At 22.9% G+C, this 24,766-nt stretch overlaps 1 protein-coding gene and 1 pseudogene across 1 annotated transcript in view; both read left to right on the plus strand.

The window, feature by feature from the left end:
• The window catches only part of LOC145266722 (uncharacterized), a 168,610-nt gene that overhangs the window by 98,679 nt on the left and 45,165 nt on the right, over window positions 1–24,766 (plus strand). The window lies entirely within an intron of this gene.
• On the plus strand, window positions 13,700–13,818 carry LOC145266846 (5S ribosomal RNA; annotated as a pseudogene).

The raw sequence follows: 24,766 nt of genomic DNA on the forward strand, positions 1-24,766 counted from the left end.
TACAATAAATAATCATAATACTAATATAATTTACTATAAATAATCATAATACTAATATAATTTACAATAAATAATCATAATACTAATATAATTTACAATAAATAATCATAATACTAATATAATTTACAATAAATAATCATAATACTAATATAATTTACAATAAATAATCATAATACTAATATAATTTACAATAAATAATCATAATACTAATATAACTTACTATAAATAATCATAATACTAATATAATTTACAATAAATAATCATAATACTAATATAATTTACAATAAATAATCATAATACTAATATAATTTACTATAAATAATCATAATACTAATATAATTTACTATAAATAATAATAATACTAATATAATTTACTATAAATAATCATAATACTAATATAATTTACTATAAATAATCATAATACTAATATAATTTACAATAAATAATCATAATACTAATATAATTTACAATAAATAATCATAATACTAATATAATTTACAATAAATAATCATAATACTAATATAACTTACTATAAATAATCATAATACTAATATAATTTACTATAAATAATCACAATACTAATATAATTTACTATAAATAATCATAATACTAATATAATTTACAATAAATAATCATAATACTAATATTATTTACTATCATCAATCATAATACGTATATAATTTACTATAAATAATCATAATACTAATATAATTTACAATAAATAATCATAATACTAATATTATTTACTATCAATAATCATAATACGTATATAATTTACTATAAATAATCATAATACTAATATAATTTACAATAAATAATCATAATACTAATATTATTTACTATCAATAATCATAATACTAATATAATTTACAATAAATAATCATAATACTAATATAATTTACAATAAATAATCATAATACTAATATAATTTACAATAAATAATCATAATACTAATATAATTTACAATAAATAATCATAATACTAATATAATTTACAATAAATAATCATAATACTAATATAATTTACAATAAATAATCATAATACTAATATAACTTACTATAAATAATCATAATACTAATATAATTTACTATAAATAATCATAATACTAATATAATTTACAATAAATAATCATAATACTAATATAATTTACAATAAATAATCATAATACTAATATAACTTACTATAAATAATCATAATACTAATATAATTTACAATAAATAATCATAATACTAATATAATTTACAATAAATAATCATAATACTAATATAACTTACTATAAATAATCATAATACTAATATAATTTACTATAAATAATCATAATACTAATATTATTTACTATAAATAATCATTATACTAATATAATTTACAATAAATAATCATAATACTAATATAATTTACAATAAATAATCATAATACTAATATAATTTACTATAAATAATCATAATACTAATATAATTTACAATAAATAATCATAATACTAATATAACTTACTATAAATAATCATAATACTAATATAACTTACTATAAATAATCATAATACTAATATAATTTACAATAAATAATCATAATACTAATATAATTTACAATAAATAATCATAATACTAATATAATTTACTATAAATAATCATAACACTAATATAACTTACTATAAATAATCATAATACTAATATAATTTACAATAAATAATCATAATACTAATATAATTTATTATAAATAATCATAATACTAATATAATTTACTATAAATAATCATAATACTAATATAATTTACAATAAATAATCATAATACTAATATAACTTACTATAAAGAATCATAATACTAATATAACTTACTATAAATAATCATAATACTAATATAATTTACTATAAATAATCATAATACTAACATAATTTACAATGAATAATCATAATACTAATATAATTTACAATAAATAATCATAATACGTATATAATTTACTATAAATAATCATAATACTAATATAACTTACTATAAATAATCATAATACTAATATAATTTACAATAAATAATCATAATACTAATATAATTTATTATAAATAATCATAATACTAATATAATTTACTATAAATAATCATAATACTAACATAATTTACAATGAATAATCATAATACTAATATAATTTACAATAAATAATCATAATACGTATATAATTTACTATAAATAATCATAATACTAATATAACTTACTATAAATAATCATAATACTAATATAATTTACAATAAATAATCATAATACTAATATAATTTATTATAAATAATCATAATACTAATATAATTTACTATAAATAATCATAATACTAATATAATTTACAATAAATAATCATAATACTAATATAATTTACAATAAATAATCATAATACTAATATAATTTACAATAAATAATCATAATACTAATATAACTTACTATAAATAATCATAATACTAATATAATTTACTATAAATAATCACAATACTAATATAATTTACTATAAATAATCATAATACTAATATAATTTACAATAAATAATCATAATACTAATAATATTTACTATCAATAATCATAATACGTATATAATTTACTATAAATAATCATAATACTAATATAATTTACAATAAATAATCATAATACTAATATTATTTACTATCAATAATCATAATACGTATATAATTTACTATAAATAATCATAATACTAATATAATTTACAATAAATAATCATAATACTAATATAATTTACTATAAATAATCATAATACTAATATAATTTACAATAAATAATCATAATACTAATATAATTTACAATAAATAATCATAATACTAATATAATTTACAATAAATAATCATAATACTAATATAACTTACTATAAATAATCATAATACTAATATAATTTACTATAAATAATCATAATACTAATATAATTTACAATAAATAATCATAATACTAATATAATTTACAATAAATAATCATAATACTAATATAATTTACAATAAATAATCATAATACTAATATAATTTACAATAAATAATCATAATACTAATATAACTTACTATAAATAATCATAATACTAATATAATTTACTATAAATAATCATAATACTAATATAATTTACAATAAATAATCATAATACTAATATAACTTACTATAAATAATCATAATACTAATATAATTTACTATAAATAATCATAATACTAATATAACTTACTATAAATAATCATAATACTAATATAATTTACTATAAATAATCATAATACTAATATAATTTACAATAAATAATCATAATACTAATATAACTTACTATAAATAATCATAATACTAATATAATTTACAATAAATAATCATAATACTAATATAATTTACAATAAATAATCATAATACTAATATAATTTACTATAAATAATCATAATACTAATATAATTTACAATAAATAATCATAATACTAATATAACTTACTATAAATAATCATAATACTAATATAATTTACTATCAATAATCATAATACTAATAAAATTTACAATAAATAATCATAATACTAATATAATTTACAATAAATAATCATAATACTAATATAATTTACAATAAATAATCATAATACTAATATAATTTACTATAAATAATCATAATACGTATATAATTTACTATAAATAATCATAATACTAATATTATTTACTATAAATAATCATAATACTAATATAATTTACAATAAATAATCATAATACTAATAAAATTTACAATAAATAATCATAATACTAATATAATTTACAATAAATAATCATAATACTAATATAATTTACAATAAATAATCATAATACTAATATAATTTACTATAAATAATCATAATACTAATATAATTTACAATAAATAATCATAATACTAATATAACTTACTATAAATAATCATAATACTAATATAATTTACAATAAATAATCATAATACTAATATAATTTACAATAAATAATCATAATACTAATATAATTTACAATAAATAATCATAATACTAATATAATTTACAATAAATAATCATAATACTAATATAATTTACAATAAATAATCATAATACTAATATAACTTACTATAAATAATCATAATACTAATATAATTTACAATAAATAATCATAATACTAATATAATTTACTATAAATAATCATAATACTAATATAATTTACAATAAATAATCATAATACTAATATAATTTACAATAAATAATCATAATACTAATATAATTTACAATAAATAATCATAATACTAATATAACTTACTATAAATAATCATAATACTAATATAATTTACTATAAATAATCATAATACTAATATAATTTACAATAAATAATCATAATACTAATATAATTTACAATAAATAATCATAATACTAATATAATTTACTATAAATAATCATAATACTAATATAATTTACTATAAATAATCATAATACTAATATTATTTACTATAAATAATCATAATACTAATATAATTTACAATAAATAATCATAATACTAATATAATTAACAATAAATAATCATAATACTAATATAATTTACAATAAATAATCATAATACTAATATAATTTACAATAAATAATCATAATACTAATATAACTTACTATAAATAATCATAATACTAATATAATTTACTATAAATAATCACAATACTAATATAATTTACTATAAATAATCATAATACTAATATAACTTACTATAAATAATCATAATACTAATATAATTTACTATAAATAATCACAATACTAATATAATTTACTATAAATAATCATAATACTAATATAATTTACAATAAATAATCATAATACTAATATTATTTACTATCAATAATCATAATACGTATATAATTTACTATAAATAATCATAATACTAATATAATTTACAATAAATAATCATAATACTAATATTATTTACTATCAATAATCATAATACGTATATAATTTACTATAAATAATCATAATACTAATATAATTTACAATAAATAATCATAATACTAATATAATTTACTATAAATAATCATAATACTAATATAATTTACTATAAATAATCATAATACTAATATAATTTACAATAAATAATCATAATACTAATATAACTTACTATAAATAATCATAATACTAATATAATTTACTATAAATAATCATAATACTAATATAATTTACAATAAATAATCATAATACTAATATAATTTACTATAAATAATCACAATACTAATATAATTTACTATAAATAATCATAATACTAATATAATTTACAATAAATAATCATAATACTAATATTATTTACTATCAATAATCATAATACTAATATAATTTACTATAAATAATCATAATACTAATATAATTTACAATAAATAATCATAATACTAATATAATTTACTATAAATAATCATAATACTAATATAATTTACTATAAATAATCATAATACTAATATAATTTACAATAAATAATCATAATACTAATATTATTTACTATAAACAATCATAATACTAATATAATTTACTATCAATAATCATAATACTAATATAATTTACTATCAATAATCATAATACTAATATAATTTACAATAAATAATCATAATACTAATATAACTTACTATAAATAATCATAATACGTATATAATTTACTATAAATAATCATAATACTAATATAATTTACAATAAATAATCATAATACTAATATAATTTACAATAAATAATCATAATACGTATATAATTTACTATAAATAATCATAATACTAATATAATTTACAATAAATAATCATAATACTAATATAACTTACTATAAATAATCATAATACTAATATAATTTACTATAAATAATCATAATACTAATATAATTTACTATAAATAATCATAATACTAATATAATTTACTATAAATAATCATAATACTAATATAATTTACTATAAATAATCATAATACTAATATAATTTACAATAAATAATCATAATACTAATATAATTTACTATAAATAATCATAATACTAATATAATTTACAATAAATAATCATAATACTAATATAACTTACTATAAATAATCATAATACTAATATAATTTACAATAAATAATCATAATACTAATATAACTTACTATAAATAATCATAATACTAATATAATTTACTATAAATAATCATAATACTAATATAATTTACAATAAATAATCATAATACTAATATAATTTACTATAAATAATCATAATACTAATATAATTTACTATAAATAATCATAATACTAATATAATTTACTATAAATAATCATAATACTAATATAATTTACAATAAATAATCATAATACTAATATAATTTACAATAAATAATCATAATACTAATATAATTTACTATAAATAATCATAATACTAATATAATTTACAATAAATAATCATAATACTAATATAATTTACTATAAACAATCATAATACTAATATAATTTACTATAAATAATCATAATACTAATATAATTTACTATAAATAATCATAATACTAATATAATTTACTATAAACAATCATAATACTAATATAATTTACTATAAATAATCATAATACTAATATAATTTACAATACATAATCATAATACTAATATAATTTACTATAAATAATCATAATACTAATATAATTTACAATAAATAATCATAATACTAATATAATTTACTATGAATAATCATAATACTAATATAATTTACAATAAATAATCATAATACTAATATAATTTACAATAAATAATCATAATACTAATATAATTTACTATAAACAATCATAATACTAATATAATTTACTATAAATAATAATAATACTAATATAATTTACTATAAATAATCATAATACTAATATTATTTACTATAAATAATCATAATACTAATATAATTTACTATTAATAATCATAATACTAATATAATTTACAATAAATAATCATAATACTAATATAACTTACTATAAATAATCATAATACTAATATTATTTACTATAAATAATCATAATACTAATATAATTTACAATAAATAATCATAATACTAATATAATTTACTATAAACAATCATAATACTAATATAATTTACTATAAATAATCATAATACGTATATAATTTACTATAAATAATCATAATACTAATATAATTTACAATAAATAATCATAATACTAATATAACTTACTATAAATAATCATAATACTAATATAATTTACAATAAATAATCATAATACTAATATAATTTACTATAAATAATCATAATACTAATATAATTTACAATAAATAATCATAATACTAATATAATTTACTATGAATAATCATAATACTAATATAATTTACAATAAATAATCATAATACTAATATAATTTACAATAAATAATCATAATACTAATATAATTTACTATAAACAATCATAATACTAATATAATTTACTATAAATAATCATAATACTAATATAATTTACAATAAATAATCATAATACTAATATAACTTACTATAAATAATCATAATACTAATATAATTTACAATAAATAATCATAATACTAATATAATTTACAATAAATAATCATAATACTAATATAATTTACAATAAATAATCATAATACTAATATAATTTACAATAAATAATCATAATACTAATATAATTTACAATAAATAATCATAATACTAATATAATTTACAATAAATAATCATAATACGTATATAATTTACTATAAACAATCATAATACTAATATAATTTACTATAAATAATCATAATACTAATATAATTTACAATAAATAATCATAATACTAATATAACTTACTATAAATAATCATAATACTAATATAATTTACAATAAATAATCATAATACTAATATAATTTACAATAAATAATCATAATACTAATATAATTTACAATAAATAATCATAATACGTATATAATTTACAATAAATAATCATAATACTAATATAATTTACAATAAATAATCATAATACTAATATAATTTACAATAAATAATCATAATACGTATATAATTTACTATAAATAATCATAATACTAATATAATTTACAATAAATAATCATAATACTAATATAATTTACTATAAATAATCATAATACTAATATAATTTACAATAAATAATCATAATACTAATATAATTTACAATAAATAATCATAATACGTATATAATTTACTATAAATAATCATAATACTAATATAATTTACAATAAATAATCATAATACTAATATAACTTACTATAAATAATCATAATACTAATATTATTTACTATAAATAATCATAATACTAATATAATTTACAATAAATAATCATAATACTAATATAATTTACTATAAATAATCATAATACTAATATAATTTACAATAAATAATCATAATACTAATATTATTTACTATAAATAATCATAATACTAATATTATTTACTATAAATAATCATAATACGTATATAATTTACTATAAACAATCATAATACTAATATAATTTACAATAAATAATCATAATACTAATATAATTTACTATGAATAATCATAATACTAATATAATTTACAATAAATAATCATAATACTAATATAATTTACAATAAATAATCATAATACTAATATTATTTACTATAAATAATCATAATACGTATATAATTTACTATAAACAATCATAATACTAATATAATTTACAATAAATAATCATAATACTAATATAACTTACTATAAATAATCATAATACTAATATAATTTACTATAAATAATCATAATACTAATATAATTTACTATAAATAATCATAATACGTATATAATTTACTATAAACAATCATAATACTAATATAATTTACAATAAATAATCATAATACTAATATAATTTACTATAAATAATCATAATACTAATATAATTTACTATAAATAATCATAATACTAATATAATTTACAATAAATAATCATAATACTAATATTATTTACTATAAATAATCATAATACTAATATAATTTACAATAAATAATCATAATACTAATATAATTTACTATAAATAATCATAATACTAATATAATTTACTATGAATAATCATAATACTAATATAATTTACTATAAATAATCATAATACTAATATAATTTACTATAAATAATCATAATACTAATATAATTTACTATAAATAATCATAATACTAATATAATTTACAATAAATAATCATAATACTAATATAATTTACAATACATAATCATAATACTAATATAATTTACAATAAATAATCATAATACTAATATAATTTACTATGAATAATCATAATACTAATATAATTTACTATAAATAATCATAATACTAATATAATTTACAATAAATAATCATAATACTAATATAATTTACTATAAATAATCATAATACTAATATAATTTACTATGAATAATCATAATACTAATATAATTTACTATAAATAATCATAATACTAATATAATTTACTATAAATAATCATAATACTAATATAATTTACAATACATAATCACAATACTAATATAATTTACTATAAATAATCATAATACTAATATAATTTACTATAAATAATCATAATACTAATATAATTTACAATAAATAATCATAATACTAATATAATTTACTATGAATAATCATAATACTAATATAATTTACTATGAATAATCATAATACTAATATAATTTACAATAAATAATCATAATACTAATATAATTTACAATAAATAATCATAATACTAATATAACTTACTATAAATAATCATAATACTAATATAATTTACTATAAATAATCATAATACTAATATAATTTACAATAAATAATCATAATACTAATATAACTTACTATAAATAATCATAATACTAATATAATTTACAATAAATAATCATAATACTAATATAATTTACTATAAATAATCATAATACTAATATAATTTACAATAAATAATCATAATACTAATATTATTTACTATAAATAATCATAATACTAATATAATTTACAATAAATAATCATAATACTAATATAATTTATTATAAATAATCATAATACTAATATAATTTACTATGAATAATCATAATACTAATATAATTTACTATAAATAATCATAATACTAATATAATTTACAATACATAATCACAATACTAATATAATTTACTATAAATAATCATAATACTTATATAATTTACTATAAATAATAATAATACTAATATAATTTACTATTAATAATCATAATACTAATATAATTTACTATAAATAATCATAATACTAATATAATTTACAATAAATAATCATAATACTAATATAATTTACAATGAATAATCATAATACTAATATAATTTACTATAAATAATCATAATACTAATATAATTTACTATGAATAATCATAATACTAATATAATTTACTATAAATAATCATAATACTAGTATAATTTACTATTAATAATCACAATACTAATATAATTTACTATAAATAATCATAATACTAATATAATTTACAATAAATAATCATAATACTAATATAATTTACTATAAATAATCATAATACTAATATAATTTACTATCAATAATCATAATACTAATATAATTTACTATAAATAATCATAATACTTATATAATTTACTATAAATAATCATAATACTAATATAATTTACTATCAATAATCATAATACTAATATAATTTATTATAAATAATCATAATACTAATATAATTTACTATGAATAATCATAATACTAATATAATTTACTATGAATAATCATAATACTAATATAATTTACTATAAATAATCATAATACTAATATAATTTACTATAAATAATCATAATACTAATATAATTTACTATAAATAATCATAATACTAATATAATTTACTAAGAATAATCATAATACTAATATAATTTACTATTAATAATCATAATACTAATATAATTTACTATAAATAATCATAATACTAATATAATTTACTATCAATAATCATAATACTAATATAATTTACTATCAATAATCATAATACTAATATAATTTACTATAAATAATCATAATACTAATATAATTTACTATTAATAATCATAATACTAATATAATTTACTATCAATAATCATAATACTAATATAAATTACTATCAATAATCATAATACTAATATAATTTACTATTAATAATCATAATACTAATATAATTTACTATAAATAATCATAATACTAATATAATTTACTATAAATAATCATAATACTAATATAATTTACTATCAATAATCATAATACTAATATAATTTATTATAAATAATCATAATACTAATATAATTTACTATGAATAATCATAATACTAATATAATTTACAATGAATAATCATAATACTAATATAATTTACTATAAATAATCATAATACTAATATAATTTACTATAAATAATCATAATACTAATATAATTTACTATAAATAATCATAATACTAATATAATTTACTATAAATAATCATAATACTAATATAATTTACTATAAATAATCATAATACTAATATAATTTACAATGAATAATCATAATACTAATATAATTTACTATAAATAATCATAATACTAATATAATTTACTATAAATAATCATAATACTAATATAATTTACTATAAATAATCATAATACTAATATAATTTACTATAAATAATCATAATACTAATATAATTTACTATGAATAATCATAATACTAATATAATTTACTATAAATAATCATAATACTAATATAATTTACTATAAATAATCATAATACTAATATAATTTACTATAAATAATCATAATACTAATATAATTTACAATAAATAATCATAATACTAATATAATTTACTATGAATAATCATAATACTAATATAATTTACTAAGAATAATCATAATACTAATATAATTTACTATGAATAATCATAATACTAATATAATTTACTATAAATAATCATAATACTAATATAATTTACTATAAATAATCATAATACTAATATAATTTACTATAAATAATCATAATACTAATATAATTTACTATCAATAATCATAATACTAATATAATTTACTATAAATAATCATAATACTAATATAATTTACTATAAATAATCATAATACTAATATAATTTACTATCAATAATCATAATACTAATATAATTTACAATAAATAATCATAATACTAATATTATTTACAATAAATAATTATAATACTAATATAATTTACTATAAATAATTATAATACTAATATAATTTACTATGAATAATCATAATACTAATATAATTTACTATCAATAATCATAATACTAATATAATTTACTATAAATAATCATAATACTAATATAATTTACTATGAATAATCATAATACTAATATAATTTACTATGAATAATCATAACACTAATATAATTTACTATGAATAATCATAATACTAATATAATTTACTATGAATAATCATAATACTAATATAATTTACTATAAATAATCATAATACTAATATAATTTACTATAAATAATCATAATACTAATATAATTTACTATGAATAATCATAATACTAATATAATTTACTATAAATAATCATAATACTAATATAATTTACTATAAATAATCATAATACTAATATAATTTACAATAAATAATCATAACACTAATATAATTTACTATAAATAATCATAATACTAATATAATTTACTATGAATAATCATAATACTAATATAATTTACTATAAATAATCATAATACTAATATAATTTACTATAAATAATCATAATACTAATATAATTTACTATGAATAATCATAATACTAATATAATTTACTATGAATAATCATAACACTAATATAATTTACTATGAATAATCATAATACTAATATAATTTACTATAAATAATCATAATACTAATATAATTTACTATGAATAATCATAATACTAATATAATTTACTATGAATAATCATAATACTAATATAATTTACTATAAATAATCATAATACTAATATAATTTACAATAAATAATCATAATACTAATATAATTTACTATAAATAATCATAATACTAATATAATTTACTATAAATAATCATAATACTAATATAATTTACTATAAATAATCATAATACTAATATAATTTACTATCAATAATCATAATACTAATATAATTTACTATAAATAATCATAATACTAATATAATTTACTATAAATAATCATAATACTAATATAATTTACTATCAATAATCATAATACAAATATAATTTACAATAAATAATCATAATACTAATATTGTTTACAATAAATAATTATAATACTAATATAATTTACTATAAATAATCATAATACTAATATAATTTACTATGAATAATCATAATACTAATATAATTTACTATCAATAATCATAATACTAATATAATTTACAATCAATAATCATAATACTAATATAATTTACAATAAATAATCATAATACTAATATAATTTACTATAAATAATCATAATACTAATATAATTTACAATGAATAATCATAATACTAATATAATTTACTATAAATAATCATAATACTAATATAATTTATTATAAATAATCATAATACTAATATAATTTACTATAAATAATCATAATACTAATATAATTTACTATCAATAATCATAATACTAATATAATTTACTATCAATAATCATAATACTAATATAATTTACTATCAATAATCATAATACTAATATAATTTACTATCAATAATCATAATACTATTATAATTTACAATCAATAATCATAATACTAATATAATTTACTATCAATAATCATAATACTAATATAATATACGACAAATTCATGTTGACACACCGGTTCCCATCAGATCACCAAAGTTAAGCAATGTTGAGCCTGGTCATTACTACAATGGGTGACCAATTTGGGAAGACCAGGTGCTGTATATAGGAGGACGTCGACACCTCCCTGCAAAAAGTTGCAAAAACCTTACGTCGTCATTTCCCCTAATGGGGATATACATGCGACTGGGGACGGCTTGTGAATTTTATACTCCCATGAAACTTCCTCCTTCGGAGGAAGCCAGTTAAACCCTGAATAGGGTTGGTGCTGACTGCACGCACACACACATTCATTTACTATGTGGTTTATTTGTTCGTCTCTTTGTTTACAAAGTCTACATTTGCTTTTTTCTTGTGTTTAACCGATCTTTGCTATGATGTAGTTGTTCTAATCGCGTTATTTTGTGCAGATGTTATTAGAGATTCAGTTTCTGTGAATTAGGTTGCAATGTAATATAGGTTTTGTTATTGATTTTACATATTAAACGAACCAGAGATTTAGCAAATGAATCCATTATCCCCGTTTATACGAGACACTCCCCTGGTCTCTCTCTATGTTCGTTTCCTCCCTTTCCATCCAGCATTAGACGGAGAGGGGGATCTTCAGACTAATTCAAAAGGCGAAATATATTATTATTATAATTTTAATGGAATAAACATTGAAATATTTTCTTCTTTGCGTTGGTCTTTATATCGATTGACTATCGATTTTTCAACGCGTATCAATGCCTTAGTTAAATATTTCAACTAAGACTAGAATGTCAGTTGAAGCGAGGAGACGAAACAACCCCGACTTTTGAGGTAGAATACAGGGAAGAGGGGCGGCCATGTTTTTATCAGAAAAAAATGGCGGAGGAAAATTAAAAATGGCGGGAAGTGAAAAATCTAATAAAACAAAGAAATGAGAAAGATAGATAGAAAGATAGATAGAAAGTCAGAAAAAGAAAGAAAAAAAAGAATGGAAGATAGATAGAAAGTCAGAAAAAGAAAGAATGGAAGATAAAAGGAAGGAAAGAAAGATAGAAGGATATACAGAGAGAATGATAGAAATAAAGAAAGATGAAAAGTACCTATTTACTATGCCTCCCCACGGGACAGAGTTAGACACCAGGGTCGTTTTTTAACGTGAAGAAAAGGTACAAAAATAAAAATTGTCTCAGTCGTGAAGGATTTCTCCTCCACCGAAAGAGAACAAGAAAATGAAGTGCAGCATCTGAAGAACAGATGGTGTTTATTTGCTCCCCCACCGAGCAAATTAGGCACAAGGCCGATTTTTAATGTGAGGAGTGAAGGGAGGGGGAAGGGAAAAAGGGGACCAGCTCACGAGAGGTGGGAAATGGGAGCTGGTTAATGGTCAGGCATGTGGGGTTGCCCCCACATCTGGTCTTTGCTAGTCATAGCTAGTCATAGCTTGCAGCATCTGCCAGAACAGATGGTATTTATTTGCTCCCCCACCGAGCAAATTAGGCACAAGGCCGATTTTTAATGTGAGGAGTGAAGGAAGGGGGAAGGGAAAAAGGGGACCAGCTCCCGAGAGGTGGGAAATGGGAGCTGGTTAATGGTCATGCATGTGGGGTTACCCCCACATCTGGTCCTTGCTAGTCATAGCTTGCAGCATCTGCCGGAACAGATGGTATTTATTTGCTCCCCCACCGAGCAAATTAGGCACAAGGCCGAGTTTTAATGTGAGGAGTGAAGGGAGGGGGAAGGGAAAAAGGGGACCAGCTCCCGAGAGGTGGGAAATGGGAGCTGGTTAAAGGTCAGGCATGTGGGGTTGCCCCCACATCTGGTCTTTGCTAGTCATAGCTAGTCATAGCTTGCACTATCTGCCGGAACAGATGGTATTTATTTGCTCCCCCACTGAGCAAATTAGGCACAAGGCCGTTTTTAATGTGAGGTAAAAACCAGCTCCCCTAAAAGTAGGCAAAAAGGGGGCACTCTGGTTACCAAAAATAATAATTGTCCCAGTATAGAGGGTTTCCCCTCCATTGACTGGTACAAATTATCTTAAGTGCAGCATCTGCCGGAACAGATGGTATTTATTTGCTCCCCCACCGAGCAAATTAGGCACAAGGCCGATTTTTAATGTAAGGAGTGAAGAGAGGGGGAAGGGAAAAAGGGGACCAGCTCCCGAGAGGTGGGAAATGGGAGCTGGTTAAAGGTCAGGCATGTGGGGTTGCCCCCACATCTGGTCTTTGCTAGTCATAACTAGTCATAGCTTGCAGCATCTGCCGGAACAGATGGTATTTATTTGCTCCCCCACCGAGCAAATTAGGCACAAGGCCAATTTTTAATGTGAGGAGTGAAGGAAGGGGGAAGGGAAAAGGGGACCAGCTCCCGAGAGGTGGGAAATGGGAGCTGGTTAAAGGTCAGGCATGTGGGGTTGCCCCCACATCTGGTCTTTGCTAGTCATAGCTAGTCATAGCTTGCAGTATCTGCCGGAACAGATGGTATTTATTTGCTCCCCCACTGAGCAAATTAGGCACAAGGCCGTTTTTAATGTGAGGTAAAAACCAGCTCCCCTAAAAGTAGGCAAAAAGGGGGCACTCTGGTTACCAAAAATAATAATTGTCCCAGTATAGAGTGTTTCCCCTCCATTGACTGGTACAAATTATCTTAAGTGCAGTATCTGCCGGAACAGATGGTATTTATTTGCTCCCCCACCGAGCAAATTAGGCAAAAGGCCAATTTTTAATGTGAGGAGTGAAGGGAGGGGAAGGGGAAAGGGGGACCAGCTCCCGAGAAGTGGGAAATGGGAGCTGGTTAAAGGTCAGGCATGTGGGGTTGCCCCCACATCTGGTCTTTGCTAGTCATAGCTAGTCCTAGCTAGTCATAGCTTGCAGTATCTGCCGGAACAGATGGTATTTATTTGCTCCCCCACCGAGCAAATTAGGCACAAGGCCGATTTTTAATGTGAGGAGTGAAGGGAGGGGGAAGGGGAAAAGGGGACCAGCTCCCGAGAGGTGGGAAATGGGAGCTGGTTAAAGGTCAGACATGTGGGGTTGCCCCCACATCTGGTCTTTGCTAGTCATAGCTTGCAGTATCTGCCGGAACAGATGGTATTTATTTGCTCCCCCACCGAGCAAATTAGGCACAAGGCCAATTTTTAATGTGAGGAGTGAAGGGAGGGGGAAGGGAAAAGGGGACCAGCTCCCGAGAGGTGGGAAATGGGAGCTGGTTAAAGGTCAGGCATGTGGGGTTGCCCCCACATCTGGTCTTTGCTAGTCATAGCTAGTCATAGCTTGCAGTATCTGCCGGAACAGATGGTATTTATTTGCTCCCCCACTGAGCAAATTAGGCACAAGGCCGTTTTTAATGTGAGGTTAAAACCAGCTCCCCTAAAAGTAGGCAAAAAGGGGGCACTCTGGTTACCAAAAATAATTATTGTCCCAGTATAGAGGGTTTTTATTTAAATGCTGCCCACATCAGCATTATGTGGCACAAGGCCGGAAAGTGGGAACCCCGCAGGCTCCCCTAAAGGAGGGGCACTCCTGCAATTTTAAAAATTGCCTGAGTAACCCCGTCGGCATTCCCCGGTCGGGGCGCCTCAGGCAGCAAGCAATAAACTTGCCCCACCGGAAAGCCCGGTGGCAAGGCCTGGGAGGGTGGACCTCCTAGGTATTACCCAGGCGGTTCCCAGTATAGAGGGTTTCCCCTCCATTGACTGGTACAAATTATCTTAAGTGCAGCATCTGCCGGAACAGATGGTATTTATTTGCTCCCCCACCGAGCAAATTAGGCACAAGGCCGATTTTTAATGTGAGGAGTGAAGGGAGGGGGAAGGGAAAAAGGGGACCAGCTCCCGAGAGGTGGGAAATGGGAGCTGGTTAATGGTCGGGCATGTGGGGTTGCCCCCACATCTGGTCTTTGCTAGTCATAGCTAGTCATAGCTAGTCATAGCTTGCAGCATCTGCCGGAACAGATACTACACTTTGATCTTGGCCCGAAGGCCAAGTGTAGACAGGAATTCAAAAAGAAATAAAAATGAATATCATTCAAGTCATATAGAATTGACAAGAAAGTTCTTACAGTTTTTAACTTTTAAATTCAGATGAACATATCTCGGCTCAAACAAAAATATTTTGATCGAAATAAGTACCATCAGAATTAACACACTTTTGCCAACGCGAAACATGCGTATTTATGTCAGTAGCATAAAAATCTTGCGTTCTGGTGACGATGAAGTCGCTGAGGCGTTTTTGATATGGCTTAGGTTTTTATAAAGCATTTCTCACGCAGAAATTTGTCGAGATGCTTGAAAAAGTGGTAGTCGGTAGGTAAGACGTCTGGAGAGTATGGCGGATATGGTAGAGTTTCGTAACCCAATTCGTTCAATTTTTGCAGATGAAGTTTAGAAACGTTCGCTCGGGTATTGTCGTGGAAGAGAATTGGACCTTTTCTATTGAATAATGCTTGAGTGTTGTTGTCGAAGTTTCTGATGCATTTCATCCATTTGTTGACAGTAATTCTCCGCCGTAATAATTTCGCCTGCATTCAAAAACTGCAATGGATGAGACTCGTCACAGACCACTAAAAAGTCAGCATGACCTTCTTTTAGAGCAACTCTGGAAGGAAGTGTCGTAGAGATTTGCCGTCGTGTAACCACTGAGCTGAGCGTCGCCGATTGTCGAAAAGAACCGACTTTTCATCGTAAGTCGAGAAACGGGTCGTTCTTGTTGCGTAAAAGAAGGAAGCATGTCACTTCACGACAGTGTTTCTTTTCGTCGTCGTTCGAGAGACACCCATTTATCAAATTTTTTGTATTTCCAATCTCTCAAGGGGTTGGAAATCGTCGTTGTCAACATTCGATGGCCGACCACTACGTTCAGCATCTTCAAGACTCTCGTCGCCGCCACGAGATTTCTTAAACCACCATTGTGCTTTTAAAACATAAAATAAACTCATTCATGTAAGTAAAAAAAAAGTAACATTTATAGCCTTTGGTAACGATTATTTATTGATTATTTGTTTTGTTTTTCACCTTTTTTTCGGTTAACCATTCTTAAATCTCGCTATAAAATCGATTTTTCCAAGTACATTTTAGGGGGGGCATTCCAACCTCCGTAGGTTAGTTTAAAATACGATCTAAGCCCCCCCCCTTTAGTAAAAAATTCTAAAAAGCAAGAAACAACAGCAAGAAAAAAAAAACTTATACCAAACACAGTGGAATTTAATTATCTACCAACGTAAATACTTTTAACATGCTAAAACAAAGTTTTTTTGTTTTTTTTTATTTTTCTAATTTCCAAATATGTTGTTCAAAGTGGATTTTACACACTGAATAAAAAAATAATAATAAACAAATGTCCGCTTATCGCCTAAGGAGTAATTTCTCAAAAGTTGTAAACAAATGACTAGGTGTATCAGAATTTTTGTATGAATTTTTGACACCCCTAACACGAAACTACGAATAAAATATAAAAACTCGTAATTTCTCTTTTAAAAGTGGGTTGTTTATTTTCTTTATGGAGTATACTTCCAAAATAAACTATTAAAGTTGTATAAAAAGTAATAGAAATATTATTTTCTTTATTTTTTAAAAAACAGTAATGAAATTAATTGAATTTTACGAGTTCAGTATTTTCAATTTTTAAACTTTAAAAATCTATCAAAATTTTTCTATTGATTCAATTTTTACGATATTTTCAGGGTCATCTGCGAAATTTTATTCTATTTCCAATAAACCGAATATAATATTTTAGACAAACGTTTTTTTTAATTCAAGCCCCCCTATTTTCAAATGTCTATTAAAAAGTAAATAATTAATTTACTCACTAAAGTGTTATAGATCACAAATTGAAGATAAAAGATCAATAAATAATATATTCAAATTTAAAACAAAAAAGTAGTGTTTTTTAGAAATTTACCTGTAAAGTCCGAAGTTTAAACCCTTTTCTTTTTTAAAAACCACGTTCTTTGTTTTTTGTTGTTGTTGTTTTTTTAAAATAAAACCCTGGTTCTTGATCCTTTAATTGACAAAAAAAAATAGGGCTTGAATTACATTTTTCGAGGAGTTATAAGCTTGGAAAACGGGGTGGAATTATTCAATATTTTTCACGAAATTTCTGATACACCTAACACATGACTTATCTACCACTAATCCTAAGTTCGTGTTGCACTCCCAAATTTAGAGTTAGTGATAGTCATAGATTATTTATACAATTTTCCAAGAGTAAAGTACCCAATGGTTAAACGACATGCAACCAGTTAATTGTTGGAAAGACAACTTTTAATAAAAGAAATGAAATAAAAATAACTTAAACACAGTTTTAGTACGTATAGAAGATACTTGAATTTTACTGCATTTGGTATCAGGTATTTTTGTTATTGTTTACAATTTCTCGAATATTAATTATTTTACACAAATGATTGTGTTGTTACTACTTACTCCCCCCCCCCAAAAGCCGTCATCCATGATTTTACTTATTTTTACTAATTTTTAGACGTTTAATTTATTTAATTGTCAGCATGAACCAACTTTTTAAGATGCAGCATATGCTAACACTTCAGCGAAGTTTACTGTATTTATTTTTTAGCAAAAATTAATAACAGAAAGTTTTCCACTTTATTTATTTTTTTGCATACTTAATGATGGAAGTATATTTTCTGTTTTTTTTAACATCTGTTGAAAAAAATAATTTGTACAGTCTCTTGAAAAAAATCAAACTTTTCTCTACTTTCACCTAACTATATACAATGTTCATATAAAGCATTCATCTGTTCTTTTTATAATAAAAATTCCGTTTTCAAAAAGAAACGTTTACTGCCAAATTTCTTTTAATAAAAAGTGCAAGTTTTCCTGACCCCCCCCCAAAAAAAAAACTTTCACCTAACAATTTATGATAAAAAATTAATTTTTTGGGGGAAAAAACAACAACTTTTATTGGTAAAAAAATTGCAAAAAAATAAGAAAAGTTAATAAACGAACAAAATGCAATTTTTCTTGAGGAATGTGTTCCATTTTAACAAACTGAGCCACAGCAACGCGTGGCTGGGTACAGCTAGTATATATATATATATATATTGCAATAAATCAATGATGTTTTTTCTGGTCGATAACCAATATTCAATAAATCGTGTATCGATCCGTCTTAGTTTGTGTACAATTGGATTTTATTTTCATTAAATATACTCATTAAGTAATCGATTCAAATTTTATTATACCATCCCTATTTAAGTTAAAACATACTTATCAAAGTATTATTATGTACATCTATACCAAAAACACTTGTAAACGTTTTTTTTTTAATTTTTACATTTTTTATTTCCATACATTGTGGACCAGGCGCGAACGCAGACCCCACAGTTTTAATGAACCACCGTTCTGCCAGATCAAAATACCCATTCCTGTGTCTCGATACATCTTCTATCATTATATGCAATCAGTTGTTTTAAAATACTCAACCATACAGGAGCCTATTCGTGAGCACACACACACACACACACACACACACACACACACACACACACACACACACACACACACACACACACACACACACACACACACAGCTTTATATTATAGAATATATATATATCTATATATCTATAAAAGTGAACGTGTCTGTCTGTCTGTCTGTCTGTGTGTCTGTGTGTCTGTCTGTCTGTGTACATTTCCCTACGCAATAACTCTGTCAATTTTTAGTCTATAGACTCGAAATTTGAAATACCGGGTACTGAGATTTGGGAAAATCGATGTGACGGGTGTCAGCCAGAAATTTGTGCTGTTAAGGGGTCAAATTTCAACGATTTGACCTTTAAGAACTCTACCAAACTCCTCCGACAATTTTGGGTCTAGACACTTGAAATTTTAGATATAGGTTCCTTGAACCTGGATCTAACTTAATAAAATGATTTGAGCCCGAAACTATAAATTTTAAGGGGTCATAATAGGGGTCAAATTAAAAAAAAAATTTACTCTTTTTTTTTTTTTTTGCTCAGTATACATCTCCAAACACCCGGGCAACGCCGGGCTGAAATGCTAGTATATATATATATATATATATATATATATATATATATATATATATATAACTATTTGAATACCTACCGGAGAGAACTTGAATGCCTACTAGACATTATCCTCGAGTGTCTAAGGCCTCTCTGTACAGGGGTTTGTCATACCAACCTGGCATGATGATACTTTTCCCTAGAAGAAGACCCAGACCAAATATTCAAAATTAAATTGTATTCGAAGCCTAAATAAGATGTCCTTTCTATGGCTAACTCACCTTAGCTTTTACGAGGAATGGTGCACATTCTCCAAGTGATGTTACCTTAAGTACGAGGCTGGATACTCCACCAGACTAGGTAAATTCTTGTCCTGGAATGAAGTAAGACCAAAAGACCAAAACGGAAGATATACTACAACATATAAAAATGGTTAATTGGGGAGAGGGAAATTATGTTCTCTATTTCTTTATTAACTCTGCGTTTGAGAGATAAAGAAGTTTAATGGAGCATTCAAATATCTATGTATCTCATATAGAGTTCAAGTGTTAGACCCAGGTAGTGGACCACTTGAATTGTGAGAACTTCGACTGAAGTATACATATGACTTTTATTGGTTTTGTTCTGTTTTTTGGCTTTTGAATCCGCAGGATTCCTTAGAATCTAGGTGTTCATGTTTGTTAAGGAAAAAGTGTGTTCGTAATCGCCTTTAGTGTATTAGTACGCGGGTTTTTTTTAATTAATAGTTTAATAATGTTTACAGGCTTACAAGATGTTGGTGTGTGTTTTAAGTGATGTTTTAGTATTTATTGTATCTATGTAGTTTCGTTTCTTTGTATCTAATTTTGTGTAGCTTTTTGTTATGTTTTCTGTGATTAGTTTGTCGTATTCTTGTTTATCTATTTTATAATTTTTTTTATTTTATCCACTTTAACTTATGTTTTATCAAAGTTTATGCGTATGTTTCTTTATTGTGTAATTTTTTTTGGAAATTATTACGTTGTTTGTGGAATTCTAAGTTTTTTAAACACATTTAAGAGTTCATTTTCCAAGTTAAACACGAGTTCTATTTGTTTTGCGTTTTTTTTTTTAGGATTTCGAATTTATAGGATTCTTTTGCATCTAGGTGTCTCTATTTGATTTGTTAAGGAAGAAATATCATCGCCATTGCATTCCGCATATTAGATCGTCCGTTTTTTTTTTTTTTTAAATTAATTTAATAAAGTATTCAACCTTACTTGACGTTGGGATGATTTTAAGTCATTTTCTATGTTAACCTTTTCCATATTTATTTTCACGCGCGTGGAGAACCAATTTGTGTTTGAATTTGTTTGCTCGAATACTTGAGGAGCTAATCCTATTTTTTGTTTCATTTTACTTCAGTTTAAGTTTTTAGAAATCAAGAGTTAACTCCCTTCCTCGGACAAACATTTGATATCAATATAGTATGCATAGATATCCGAACATTCCATTAAACGTTTCTGAATTTTTTAGATAAGGATTGGTTATTCGTATTATTTGGATTCATCGGACTGCTGTTCTCATCTTGAGTGTGATTTTCACAACATTTCAGTCGATGTAACCTCCGATCTTCTTCAGGTGTATCTTGTCGAACTCGGGAATTTGGCCGGAATTTCGAGCGGAACCCTTTATTTAAATCACGGGGGTAGCATGCTCTGGTTTCATCAGCCATGAATGGATAGGGGACCTAAGAAATTCGCAATTGTATTATTCGGTCGCCCACACTGAGGATTGAACCTTCAACCTTTAGGAGAATATCACTTTTTACAATTGATTTGTCCAATTTCTCTGATCACAGACCCGTGGCGTAGTGGTTCGAGTACTTTATTCAAACACGTAAAGAAGTTGAGAACGTAATTTTCTTCTTCCCAATCGACCATTGGAACATGTTATGATATGTCATCCTTGCTTTTTTTTTACATATAGGTCACCACTTATCCAGGCCCGAAGACCACTCAGGGATAAGGGTTATTGCGTGTACAGTAATCAATGAGATAGTATTGTAGTAATCATTAGTATTGGGGGTTTTGATAGAGTGTCTTACTTAAGGGGGCGGTTTGTCAGGAGTTTGTTTATGTTGGACTTGAAGACGTCCAAGTTGTAGTCAGGTGCTGTCTCTAGATTTTACCGGATTACAGAAAAAGAATCCATTTAGTCTGGTGGAGTATCAATCTTCGTGCTTTTACTTGAGGCAACATCACTTGGAACAGATGCACCATTCTTCGCCAAAGCACAGCAAAATCCCACCCCTTCACAGTAGAAATCCCTAGAGGTAAGAAAGCCTTCTACTCTAATAGTTTCTTCCCCAGAACCGCTAGACTTTGGAGCTCTCTTCCAGGTTCCTGCTTTCCCAAAAGTACTGACATGCAGAAGTTCAAGTGTAATGTAAACAAACATCTTGCTGCTCAACTCCCTACATAGTATCCCTGCAACTGATGTCCTCAGTAGTAGCCCCCTACATCAAAGTGACACTGTACCCTGTTTGAGGTGAAAGTGGAATTAAAAATGCAAGTATGGGTTAGCCATACCAAGTAAATCTTATGTGGTCTGCGAATTTGATCTGATTTTGAATATTTAGTCACGGTTTACTTTTAGGGAAAAGTGTCCTCATGCCAGATTGTCTTGACAAATCTATGAAAGATGACACTCGAAAATAATGTCAAGTGGGCATCCAAGTTTTATTTTACTTCACTCGAAGTTCTCAGAATTCAAGAGGCCCCCTACCTGGGGCTAACACTTGAACTCTACATGAGATACATAGATATTCGAGTGTTCAATTTAAGTTCTTTATCTCTCAAACACTGAGTTAGTAAAGAAATTGAGAACATAATTTTACTCTCCCCAATTAACCATTTTCATATGTTTCAGTATATCTTTCGTTTTGGTCTCTTAGTCTTACTTCATTCCAGGACAAGAATTTATCTAGTCTGGTGGAGTATCCAGCTTCGTGTTATTACTTGAAGTAACATAATTTTGAGAAGGTGCACCATTCCTCGTAAAAGCTAATACAAGTTAGCCATAGTGAGAAGATCTTATTTGGGCTGCAAATACTGAATGTGATTTTGAATATTTGGTTACGATTTAC

Source organism: Euprymna scolopes, chromosome 41, assembly GCF_053919585.1.
Source record: "Euprymna scolopes isolate OS-2025 chromosome 41, ASM5391958v1, whole genome shotgun sequence".
Lineage (NCBI taxonomy): Eukaryota > Metazoa > Mollusca > Cephalopoda > Sepiida > Sepiolidae > Euprymna > Euprymna scolopes.